Genomic DNA, 12,721 nt, shown 5'->3' with positions numbered 1-12,721 from the left:
AATGAAAGAAGAGCTGGTGAGTCAACTTCCTTCCTTTTCCTACACCACAGGCAATGCCGAGACTAGTGTTATATGGCTTCTGAGAGCATAATCTCTGAGCAGAAACCATCAGCCACACTTAGAGCAGGCCAAACTAATAGTCCTTCTGGAATTTGCTTTTCATCCCTACCTTACACTTACACCTCATTTCTGCAGCACAGAACCAACTTCTACTTCTGGGCAGAACGCAGCAAAATGCAGCTCAGTGGCTGTTGCCTCCCAGAGTGCTGCCTTGCAGGGCCCTAGCTGCTCTCCAAGTGCTTAAGAGTCAGCTTCTCAATTCTGCCGACCTCTTCTTTCATGGCTGAGCCTGCAGTATCTTGTCTTCTGAATGTAGCCTCAGGCACTTCCTTTGCTCCCACACATTCTATTCTACTTGGTTGTGAAGCCATCCCTGGACTCCTATTGATTCCTCATCTGACCACCCCACGTTGTATCTTTGTGTCTTATGCTACTGACTTGCCTCAAAGTTTGAGAATGGCAAGTCAAGTCTACCTTTCTGTCCAGCTCCTGCCCTTTCTACAGTCTCTCTTGTCTCTAGGCCTCTGCCTAAAAGTGCTTCTTCCTCTGCCTCATTTCAGAAAAAATAAATTCATAGATGTCAGCCCCTTGAGTACTGTTGAGAGCTCTAGAACCCTTGATCCTGGTATTTGGGCTTACTGGGTCTGACCACCAGCTCCCTGGTCCCTTACCTGTTGCAGAAACTGGATTAGAAGGTAAGTAAGCTATCTCTTAAAAGGCCAGAGCAAGGACAATTAGCTACCAGCTTGGCAGGATTGGCGATTCTTGAGATGATTGCTCTCTGCCTTGTCTCCAGACTGCAAGCCTCCCTTAGAGCCAGAATGTTGTCTGCCTTAATACTCTATCTTTGTATCTATAAAAACAATACCTACAGACATGGCTGATACTTAATATCTAAGGAAAGATGGAAAGAGGAGGAAGAATGATGATGATGATGGCCACATTGTGGCTATCCTTGAAACAAATGAAAGAAGGAAGCAGGTGAGACAGCTATGTGATGTATGACTGCTACCTGTGCACTTTCAAACTAGACAAATTACTGGGATAATCCAAGAAACGAAGAAGTGCCTTAGCTAGGGTTACCATTACTGTGATGAAACACCATGACAAAAGCAACTTGAAGAGGAAAGAGTTTTGTTTCTCACAGCCCCATGTAACACTTCATCACCAAAAGCAGTGAGGGCAGGTACTCACAAGGGGTAGGAATCAGAAGGCAGGTGCTGATACAGTGGCCATGGACAGGTGCTGCTTCCTGGCTTACTCATGACTTGGTCAGCTTGTTTTCTTATAGAACCCAGGACCACAAGTCCAGGGGTGGCACCACCCGCAAGCATCATTATCTAAGATTGATAAACCCTACTGGCTTACTTATAGTCTGATCGAGGCTCCCTCCTCTGATGACTCTAGTTTGTGTCAAGTTGGCATAAACCTAGCCGGTACAAGAAGCAAGACCCAGAAGAGACAATTAAGGCCATTAGCTGAAAGATGTAGGAAAACCAGGACCTCTACGAAGCTAAACATATTCTCTTGGGGAGTACAGGAAGGCTCTGTTAACCCTTGTGATTACCCTTGACACACTCAAACCATTCTCATCCTAAACATTTCCTACAAGCTGCTCTTGGAGTCCTCAGACTCAGATCATTCCTGCTCTAATTAAGGTAAAATGAGCTTTGAAAGTCAGAGTCCAGCCAGTTTGGGGCATTTTCTTTTTTTCTTCTTTTTCTTTTAAATATTCACTGGGGAAATACTCCAGATGGGGCAAGCAGGAGTGAAGAGGAAAAGCGATCACCGGTTAACAGAGTAGAAAGAATGCTATAAGGAACATCCAGCTAGGCAGGGCAGGCTCTGGATTCCCACTTGCCCTAATTGCCCCTCCCCCATCTCTGGTCTGATGTCCTTCCTCCTGCCATCTGTTTTCTTTATGGCATCTATCACTACCTGCGTCTGTATTCAGTTATTTATTTTATTTATTGTCTTTCTTTTGCCTGTTCGGTGAGAGCAAGGGCTTTGTCCTATTGACTGCTACATCCTCCGTCTCAGATCAATGTCAGGTATTTCGTGAGCACTTAAAAATTAGCTGCTAAAAAAACGAATTACGGAAGACAACATTTGGATGAATCTCTGTCATATGCTAGGCCCTGTCCTTGAGGATGCTACAAGGATGGTAGTGGAGATAGGCCCGAAAATAAACACACCATGGTTCCACTCCTGATGTTACTGAAGCATATCCAATGCGCTGCAGGATCCTCAGGGCTGGAAAACTCCCGGGGTGTGCAGGGCCCTGGAAAGAAGCTCCTAGTATGCTAGGGAGCCTGGCGGATCTGCAGTATAAGCAGCTTGAGACTGACGACCGGGTTATTCGCTTCCCTCCGCCTCTCAGCATCTTCTTTTTCCCCCGTCCGTTGGGACCTTCACCTCTCCTCATATGCGCGTTGCAGAATCTGGGCGCCGGAGGGACGCTCACGTCGTGGGACCCCAGTACATCTTCTCCCACCTCCAGAGAGCCAATCTCGGGTTTTCCAGTTTGCTTGCCCAACTACCTGAGAGACCTCCACCTGCAGGTTGAGCCCTAGCTGCTTGCCAGCGCCCAGGTCCTCGCCCCCTGCTTGCAAGCCAGAGTGCAGTACCCCGCCCCGCCCCCTCCGCCCGCGGGACCCCAGCCCCGCCCCGCCCCCGCGGCGGGGCTGCTTCGTTCCGGGGGGCGAAGGGGGGGTACGGGCCGGGAGCTGCGCTGTCTGCAAGGCGGGGAGATCTAGGCTGGGAGGTGGGGCAGCTCCGATATCGACCAATCACCGCTGCGATCACATCCATGCAAATACGAGCACAATGGAGCGAGCCCATCACTCGCTCCTGCAAGCAAGCTTGAAACGGGCTTCAGTTTGATCGGCAGTGCAGCTGACCAATGAGCCTGTGTTTTGGGCAGGCGAAACCCAATGGCGCTGCAGGGGAGGCGGGCCCGAGCTGGGTTAGGGTGTCCTTGCAGGGTGTCTGAGCTAAACTTCACCAAATAATAGCTGTTTGTATTTTGGCTGCTGCAGGAGCCATTTTAGGTAAGTTCTTCTCTTAACTTTTTATTTTCCTGCCTGACCCCGGCAAGCTGGCCTTGCCTGCGGGGACCCTGTCTCCGCCCCGCTGGCCGGGATGGGGCTGCCCTATGAATGGAGCGGGGCTGAGGGGCCGCGGCGGCGCGAGGCCCGGCCGGGCAGGGGTCCGAGCGCGGCCGCGGGCGTACGGCCAGGCCGAGGGCCCCGAGGCCTGAGTCGAGGGGCTTGGCGTCCGCCCCTCCGGGCTGCCGCGCGCTCCGGCCGCCCGCCGTCCTTGGGAGAGCACCACTGCGGGCCGCGCGCCCAGGCTTGGGGTCCCGCTTCAGACCCCAAGCGCGGGCCTTTGCGGCGGGGCGGGGCCTGCCAGGGCTTCCCGGGGGACCCTGGCGGCCCACGGCGCGTGAGGGCCACCTCCGCGCCCGCCAGCCGCTACTGCCCCCGCGGAGAAGTTGCTCCGCTCGGCGTCCTGCGTCTGTTTGCAGGGGTGGAGGAGGGTGGGCCGGTGCCAGGCTGCTGCTCCGGGAGGGGGCGGGGGCCCCGGCGCGTCCCCGGGTCGCGCGCCCCTCTGGCCCGCTCCTCACGCACTAGCGCGCACTCGCCCCGAAAATTGGAGCCCTGAAGACTCCAAGCCACCAAGCTACCCCGCTGCCAAGTTTGGTGCGTTATTAGATTGCATGTTAGAGCTTGCAAAGAAATTAGAGAGGGAACATTTAAAAAAAAAAATCTGTTCCCTTCAGGCATTTATTTTTCCTCTCTATTGAGAAGTAACGGAGAATGTCCTTCCTAAAATTTCTAGGGACCATGCCGGTCAGATGTGCAGAGGGGTTGGCTGTTCCTTGGGTTTTAAAACGAGGTTATTAGGAAATTCCCGCACTAGTGAGATAATTGAAATGTGAGTTTGTTTGCAGCTTCAGTTTTTATTTGATCCAATTAAAAATGCATAAGCATGCACTTTATATTTGTGTACATAGAGTATTCCTAGTTTCAGTCATGACTAATATGACTGTGCTTTCACGAGTGTGGGATCTAATAAGGCAGTATAATTCAATTTTGAGCTTGTAGGCCCGTGTTCTCCAAATTAGGCTTTATAGACCATTAGTAATCTGGCCGAGGTTTCTAGTGAGTCTCTGGCATCTCTGAGCATCTTGCTCCGGGGCTGTGTGTGCCTTTTTCTCCACCCCTTAAAAAACTGTTCATTTCTGCTGTGACAGATCCATGAACAGAGAAAATAGATATTTTAGGTATTGAGTTTTCAAGAGTGACTGAAATATTTTGCCTAGGATTTGATTATTTCCCAAATGGTATATAAGAATCCCGTGCCAGTAGGCCCCCATATTGGCATGCTCCGTGGGGATCTGCTCATGGTGCTTTTGGAAAAGTCTGGACAGACACCATGCTTGCTTTCTTCCAGAAATGCTTGTCTTATTGTAACGGAGTGAGTGGGTCTGTCTCATTGGCTGCACATAGCACAGTAGTTTAGCTGGAAGCCAATTTGGAAGATCAGGTTGGCAACCTCCGAGAGAGTTTTTGTGAACTTTGTGGCTCTCTGGCAGTCGAAGGATTTGAGATGTGTGTATGATAAAATGATTAGGCATGAGTTGTCATGTTAGCATGGTTTATGCCAACCAGAGCAGGTGGTTTCACATAAGCGGTGCATCCATCCCTTTAACCACGGGCTTGGGAAAATGGGAAGTGGTATGACTTAATTTGGAGTTCCTTCTGTCCCAAGATTTCATAGATGGATTACTAGTCTTTTTGTATTTAAACTAACCCAAAGGCTAGGAAAATAGCTTGTGTGGTAAAATGTTTGCCACGATAACGATAGCATTAGGACTCAAGTTTGGATCTCCAGCAACCACATTAAAAAAAACAAACAAACAAAAAATTAAAAAAAAAAAAATCAGGCATGATGGCTAACTCCTGTCATCCCTGGGGTTTGCTAGCCAGCCAGCCAATCTAGCTGAATTGGCAAACTCTAGAGTAAATGAGAGAGAGACCTTGTCTCAAAAAAACGTGGTAGTGAGATTAAGGAAGAAACACTTGACCTTTGGCCTCCATGTGCACAGGCACACATACCTAAGCACACACAAGAAGCTAACCTGTACATATCCCTACCCTCACTCTGTTGTTTGGGAATCTCTGCTTATAGTAAGTAGTTTGAAGTGCCATTTTTTTTTTTTTCTGTATGTAGTCTGCTGTACAGACTACATTGTATGTAATGACATTGGTTTTGTGGTCTCTGTGATGCTACAGTTTCTCTGGAGTCATGTTCATTGTTTTCCCTTTTTAGCTTCTTTGTTACAGCACTGCAAAGTGGATGTGGTTCTGCCACGACTTTCAAATATCTTTATAATTATTTTTATAGTAGTGTAACGGGAGGCCTTCTGACTCCTCAGTATATGACTTCAGGCTAGAAGTTGGAAAACCAGTCAGAAGTGGAGTGAGAGAACCAGAGTTAGGCCTGCCATTCAGGAAGATCGGCTGGAGATTTTTTGTATTTATTGGTGTACTTTCCTTGTAACTGTGTCATATAACAAAGAAAATATTTAGCAGGACTGTATCTCTTTAGGAACCACATTCAGTTTGTGATTTTTTTTCCCAGCTGAATACTGCAGAAGGTTTATCAGAAACAGTATGCCCTGAGACCACTATATTTTGGAGATTCTTTGGTTTATTTAAATTTCAAAACATTTTTGGTTTTCTGAAACATGACTTAAGTTCAAACCTAGTTTGTGGTTATTCTCTCCTGTGTTAAACCTCAGACTGTTCTGTTGTTGCCTGTTAAGTTGCCTCCTACTTAAGTGGGAAGTCTGTTGGTGAAGACCGGTGGGTCTCACAAGTGCTCTTTGAACAGGTTATTGGATTCAGAAAAAATACCTTTGCTACAGGACAGAGACAGTATCCACATCCAATGAAGAAACTGCTTGCTTTGGTCCATTTTCCCCAGTGCTTTTTTTGTATTGCTTATTGCAAAGCCTGCAATAGTTTTGTTCTTAATAAATACTTCTGTTTCTTCTACTTCCATCCCTCATAAAAGCTGTGATTTAGTTCAAGTAAAAAGCTACAGTGGATTTCCTGGGGTTGCCTGCATTTTTCTATACCAGATTATTATACTTCGGACTCCAAAATACATAAAGTAATAGTTAGGGTTTAGGTGTCTGTTCCTTAAGGAATATTTTATTTGCAGTGGAATGTGAAACACTTGAGACAGGCAGCAGAGAACCAGCGCACTGATTGGATAGATACCTGGTGTGCATCTAGCACTCAGCGGGGGACTGGGGCCATGGGATGTAAATGCCTTCGCTTCATAACCACTTCCTGAAGCTGGACTGCAGCTCACTGGGATGACATGTTCAAGGCCACTAAACCGTGGGTAGAATTTGAGCTCAAATCCAAAGATTACTTTAGAAGCTTGAGTGTACCGTCTTGTTTTAGTCGTAGGGTGCTAGGTCAGCAACCATACTTTTCCTAAGTATGCATCCAGGTTTACTTTTTCATTTCAAGAATTTATCACTGAAAGGGGGGACATGCAAAGAGGGCACAGGTTTCCCTCCTTCCCAGCCTGTGGTACACTTAGGAGTTGAGAAGAGTCTGGGACACAGGAATCATGGCATGGCATGCAGAGGCAGAATGGAGAGTCACTTCCCTGCTGCAATGCTCGTTTCTTAAGCTTGTGTTGTGGAGGCGTTGATACTCTCATGAGAAATTCTGCTACTTCCATAAAAGTCCTGAAGGTAGTAAAATAGAGTTATTTTAAAATGCCCATTGCTGCTCCCATCCTGAACTAAACTGTTTGGATAAAATCTCGAGAAAATGCTCTGTAGTGCCTCTCTCTCATTTGTCGATTTCTACAGCTTGTGGTAGAGTTTGTGTGTCCTCAGTGGTCTTTATGTCCCTTGCCATTGTTACTCCGTTCTGGGACCTTGAGGACAAGTAAGACACATGTGGCATGATTTAAGCTCCTTTTTGGAAGTTTTTTTTCTAAAGTCTGAACTTTTTTCTCTCTGTAATCATAAATGACTTAATTAAAAATATGTTATGTGTATGAATGTGTACTCTATGAGTACTCAGGGATTACAGATAGTTTCAAGTCATCTCTGCCCTTTGGGAATCGGATCCAGGTCCACTCCAGGAGTAACAAGTACTCTTACCCACTGAGCGATCTCTCAAGCTCTCAAGTGTTTTTCAAGGAAAAAGCCATGATTGTCCATGGTGTGGTTATCCTTTATTTTAGTATTTAGGACAGTCTTTGGAAATTTTATGAGAATTAGAAAATAGAGTATTAGAATCTTTTCAGGGTGCATTTCCAAATGTAAATGAAAGTGGTGAGTATGCACTTGAGTTTTCTAAAAAGTCCCTTTCTGAAGGGACTTTTTGTGTGTGTGTGTGTTCTATAGGGTTCTTATAGGGAGTATTCATCCATATAGTTTTATAGATAAAATTTTTACAAAGTAGTTAAACTTTTGATATATTTTGGATTTTGTTGTATGCTATGTGACCATGTTATTTTATTTGGAAATTTTGTATTTGTATTTGTTTGGTTTTGCTTTTATTTTTACTTATTTATTTTTTGAGACAGTGTCTCACTGTGTAGTCCTAGTTAGGACTACTATGTAGACCAGGCTGGCCTCCAACTCACAGAGATAGATCTGTCTACTTCTGTCTCCCAAGTGCTGGGATTAAAGGCACATGCTGCCAGGCCCCCTTCCTCCTTTCTCTTAACTTCCAAGTTTGTTTATGTAAAAGGGCTGACTTTAGGTGGAGAAAAGATTTAGGTAGGACATTCAGTACTTTTCTAGTTTGGTTGCAACTTCTCATCCTGTCATTGGTTTGTCTTTGAAGGCCACAGAATAGTATGCAAGTCTACCATCATTTGTGCTTCTCCTACTATCCTTCCTTTCTCCCCACATACTAAAAAGTTAAATTAAGACTCATTGATTTAAGTCATTTCAAAATAACTGCCTTGTATGTGCAACCTCAGCCTCTCTAGTCTTACTGGGCGGTCCCCCTGCAGCGTCCCGAGGTCACCTGCAGACTTCCTCCTGCGCGCTCTTCTGGAAGTTGTCTCATGCCCATCCTGCTTTGTAGGCTCTAAGGTTGTGGGAAGTGGGGGCCTCTGTTAAGACAGCTTCGAGGGTTCTGAGCTTCTCAGTGTCTGCCATCTGCCTCTGTAGGCAGGGCTAGCAGGACGGTTGTGGCAAGAATGCGTGGTCTTTTCTTCCTTCCTTATTAATATTGTTGTTGCTTCATTCTGTATATTAGGATTTCCTTTTTCCTAAACCCAAAGTGGACAGTCTAGGTGCTGTCTTTACTCACATACACTTAAGGAAGGAACAAGCCAACAGGGTCTTATTACAATTAAACAAAATGCCTCTTTTTCATGTCTCAAGATTTATGTAGTGTCTTGCCACTAATAAGAACATTAAGTGGAGTTTTCTAAAGCTGTGTCTACTTGGGCACACTGTTTTAGAGAGAGCGTGCATATGTATCAGAGTCCATAAAACCAGCTGTTGCTGTAGGAAAGCATCTTGTTTTAAGGTTCTTGTGTCGTGTCGCTGTGTGATTTCCTTAAATAGAAACAAATTGATGAACTTGCCGTCCAGAGCAGAAAAAGAATCAAAAGAGCAATTCTGGCAAACCACTGAACACAGGATTCTCATAGGTTTTCTTATAGAGCCTATTTATTGGGCTGGGATACAAGTTATAGAGAAGAATCAGCTTATTTTTCTTGACTTGTAGATTAGATGGTTTAGTAAAGGTCACTGAGTCCTCTAAGTCCTCTGAGTTCCCCACCTGTGGGTTAAACAGCTGTTTCACAGGGGGTCGTCCAGGGCCATCAGAAAACAGATGTTTACAGTACAGTTCACAACAGTAGCAGAATTGCCATTAGGAAGTAGCAATGAAGATAATATTAAGGTTGGGGATCACCACAACACGAGGAACTGTATTAAAGGGTTGCAGCGTTAGGAAGGATGAGAACCACTGCTATAAGGGGTTTGTTCTTTCCTTGGATGTTCATAGTAAAAAAGTGTGCCTGGTCTGTTTGCTTTGAGTTGGGGTGGGGGAAGGGGGGGAATAGTGTTCTCAAAAGTTCTTTGAAAGATTGTCTGAAATGCTAGGTCCAGATCAAAGGTTTTATTTACTGAAAGAAATTTTACATAATTTAACAGACACTTTATTATTGCTTGTGTGTTTTAGCTTAACAGTTCTCACAGTGTTAGCAGTCTAAATTCAACTGTTAGGTTCCTTGAAAACATTCGGTTTTCATGGTTGGTGGTCATGTGACAAGATTAGATTACACTGTAAATACCCTATAAATACATATAACTGTATAGGTTACTTTTTGACGCTGTGACAGAATACCTGAGAGGCATAAGGGAGGAAGATTTACTCTGGCTCAGTGTTGAGGGGAAGGCATGTTGATGAAGGTTTTGGCCATCTGTGTTTGTGGCAGCAGGAATGTGGGGTGAGCATGTATGTTGGCATTAGTCAGGAAGCAGAGAGAACCCAGTAGGCCCACAAGACAGGCCTGCCACCTCCAGCTAAGCTTCACTCTCTAAAGGGGCTTCCAAAGCAGTACCACCCTCTGGGGTAGCACTTAGCTTTTCTGCACATGTGGTCTGCAGGGACAGTCCCCATCCTGACCCTGTCATCACTAGATTGTCTTTAAAGCCAGCTTGGTATGATACCATGTTAAGAATTTAAGGGTATTTTACTTAATGGAATTAATAGTTTGCCTTAAATTGTAAAAATACATTGAGAAACTTGTAGAGATTATGAAAGATTAATGGCAAGCTCCAGAAAGATGACTGTAAAAATATAAAATCAGTATTTACAGATCAGACATCTTAAAATAGTTCCCAGATTTAAGAAGATCTGAATTGTTACGTCTTTGTGTTGCATTGAGTATAGTATTTATAATAAGCATGTAGACACCTTTATGTAGTTCTGTAGAAAAGTTATTTTAATTTTTTATTTTACCTTAAATTTAATAATACAAGTATTAACATATTTTCCTGCTTAATGTGGCTTTTCCCCTGTAGCAATCCACTTTTCTGATATTTTATAGAAGTATTAGCTTATGATTGATTGGAAAAGAACAAAAAGGAAAATGAGCCTTTCACTGGCGGAGAGCACTTGTGCCCAGTGATGAGCTACTTCATCACTGCCTTGAAGCTTGTTAGAAATGTAAGTCCAGTCAAGTAGGTAGTGGAGAACCACGAATCTATCAGAGAGTTTAATGAAGATTAACATTTAAGAAATTGTTATAAATCAGCACTGCCTAGTAAAACTTGGCACCTTGTTGGAAATAACACATGAATTACTAGCCATGTGTTACCTTTAAACCCTTGAAGTGTGGCTGAAGAGAATTTTGAACTTTAATATTAGTTGAAATTTAAGTGGCCAGTGCCACTCATTCAGAATAGCACAACTTTAGAATCTTAGTTTTTGTTGAACACACATACCCGCTGTAGCAAAAGTACAGGTATTTTTCTTTTGCTGGAAAGGCAAATAAGAGACAAGATGATCCTTTAGTCTAAAATAAGGGTGGACAAGTCATACAATTAAAATTGACACTATTTACCCATTTATCTTTGCCTGTTTTTATGTGAAAGTTGATTTGAAAGTTCAGAAAATAGTAGGATTAGAAATAAGTTTGGATGAGTTTCACAAGGCGTTAAAAACGGCAAGGTAGCTGGTAGCTATGCCAACAAGGCTCTTAACCTTCCTGTCTGACTGCGTGCACAATCTCTCAGCATGGCTTCTGAAGTGTTTTCTTATTAAAGATTTAGAAGCAGGCAGCTTTTAAGTGCAGTACTGTAGCTCTCCAGTTCAGTAGGAACAGTGCTGGTTGTGACGGTTCCCTTCTCATTAGGGCATATGTAGGGTTTCTGTTTCAGATACAAACTGAGAACTAGGATGGTTTTGCAGTTCATAAAGAGCACCATTTTTAATAATATTCCCTAAATCTCCTTTGAAAGACTGTTTTTCTCTGTCCCCGTTGTATCATGTTTTAAAAAGTCATTTGGTAAAAGATTTCTTTTAGTCATTCAGGAACATATAGATCTCTCCTTGTGCCATGTGCTTGTACATCAAATTTTAAACTTCAGAAACTCAAGGGATAACATTGATTCCAGTGTATTGATCAGTATTCCCAGCAGAACTACAAATTATTTTGTGATTGGCAAGATGATAGAAATTTGACTATATAAAAGTCAAATTTGATTGTGAAGAGCCACATGTTGAATCATCTTTTTAAAATGTTAACTAGTTATAATAAATAGGTTTAATCAAACAGCAATTTTATTAAACAGATTTATTAGATGTTTAGTTCACAAGCAGGGAATTGTTAGAATTGTTGGTCATTTAGTTAATACTTCTTAGGGAGGGAGAGAGAGGGAGAGGGAGAGGGAGAGGGAGAGGGAGAGGGAGAGGGAGGGAGAGAGAGAGAGAGAGGGAGAGAGAGAGAGAGAGAGAGAGAGAGAGAGAGAGAGAGAGAGAGAGAGAGAGATGCTTCGATGGAGCGATCAATGCTGCCCTGTGTGATGGTTTGCAGGCTCAGAATGCTCATCAGAAGGTTCCTTAAAGACCAAGGGTGGAGCTGCGCACAGAGAGCAGTGTATGTAACACAGCAGTGTCTGTTCTGGCTATGGCTTTATCAAATCACTTTTCCCATTGTTGTAATTCTTTTGAGTGGCAGGTCATATGCCAAGGGCCCAGTGGACTGTGATACATGGTAGGGAAGACTGTTTACCTGAAAATGATATGAGAACTTGAGTAATACTGATTTGGGGACTTGACATTTTGAAATATGCTCTTTCGACTTAATTTTTTTTATTTGCATACATTTTTTTAAAGACAGTCTCTCCTGTATATCTCTGCCATTCTCTACTTGACACTATACCAAGTGTGTGCCACTGTGTCAGGCTCTATTTTGTGTAATTTTTCTCCATAAAGAATTAAAAATCTAGGTATCTGTGCATATATTGAAATTATGTGGCTCTCTCTTGCCCTTCTCTCCCTCTTTATTTTCCTCTCCTGCTCCTGGCAAGGTCTCAGAGATTCCATATTGGCCTCAAACTTGCTGAGTTGAGTGGAGTATGACCTCCCCCTTGTTTTTACTGTCTAAAAGCTGAAATTACATGTTTGTGCACACATGCTTGGTTTCAGGACGTGCTGAAGATTGAACCCAAGGCTTTCTTGCATGTTAGGTAAGCACGCTATCAACTGAGCAGCTGCATCCCTAGCCACTGTAAGGTCTTGAAGAACTGGGAAGCCTGTTGGCGGAACTGAAATCTAATAGTATTGGCAGATCTGGTGCTTTAAATGTTTGTAGTTTTCCTTGCTTCAGGTTTGTTCCCACACTGCTGCCTGTGCCTCACACACGTTCCCATGTTAATGTGGTGCTGCTACATGACTGCTTACGGAAGCTGTGCACGAGTACACTCTCCACGCTTGCCTGCTCTGTATCTGCGGGCAGTGTTTCACACTCGCAGGGTTCTTCCCTGGTGCAGGTATTGAACTAAGCTTTGTTGCTGCCTTTGTTAGTGTGGTTATGACAGTTATTTCTAGCTTACAATATAAGAGTATCAGATATTGCAGACATTGGCATCATA

The 12,721-nt window shown here is 44.0% G+C and overlaps 1 protein-coding gene across 50 annotated transcripts in view; it reads left to right on the top strand.

The window, feature by feature from the left end:
* Positions 1–3,023: 3,023 nt before the first annotated feature.
* Positions 3,024–12,721, top strand: part of Chd6 (chromodomain helicase DNA binding protein 6) — a 172,757-nt gene continuing 163,059 nt past the window's right edge. For all 50 annotated transcript variants that reach the window (XR_007978049.1, XR_007978032.1, XR_007978007.1 and 47 more), the window contains exon 1: positions 3,024–3,110. The gene's annotated coding sequence lies outside the window, so the exon portion shown is untranslated. The remainder of the gene's footprint in view (positions 3,111–12,721) is intronic.

Source organism: Apodemus sylvaticus, chromosome 5 (genome assembly GCF_947179515.1).
Source record: "Apodemus sylvaticus chromosome 5, mApoSyl1.1, whole genome shotgun sequence".
Taxonomy (NCBI): Eukaryota; Metazoa; Chordata; class Mammalia; order Rodentia; family Muridae; genus Apodemus; species Apodemus sylvaticus.
Note: the sequence above shows the minus strand (reverse complement) of the source record. Positions and strands in the feature narration are given on the sequence as shown.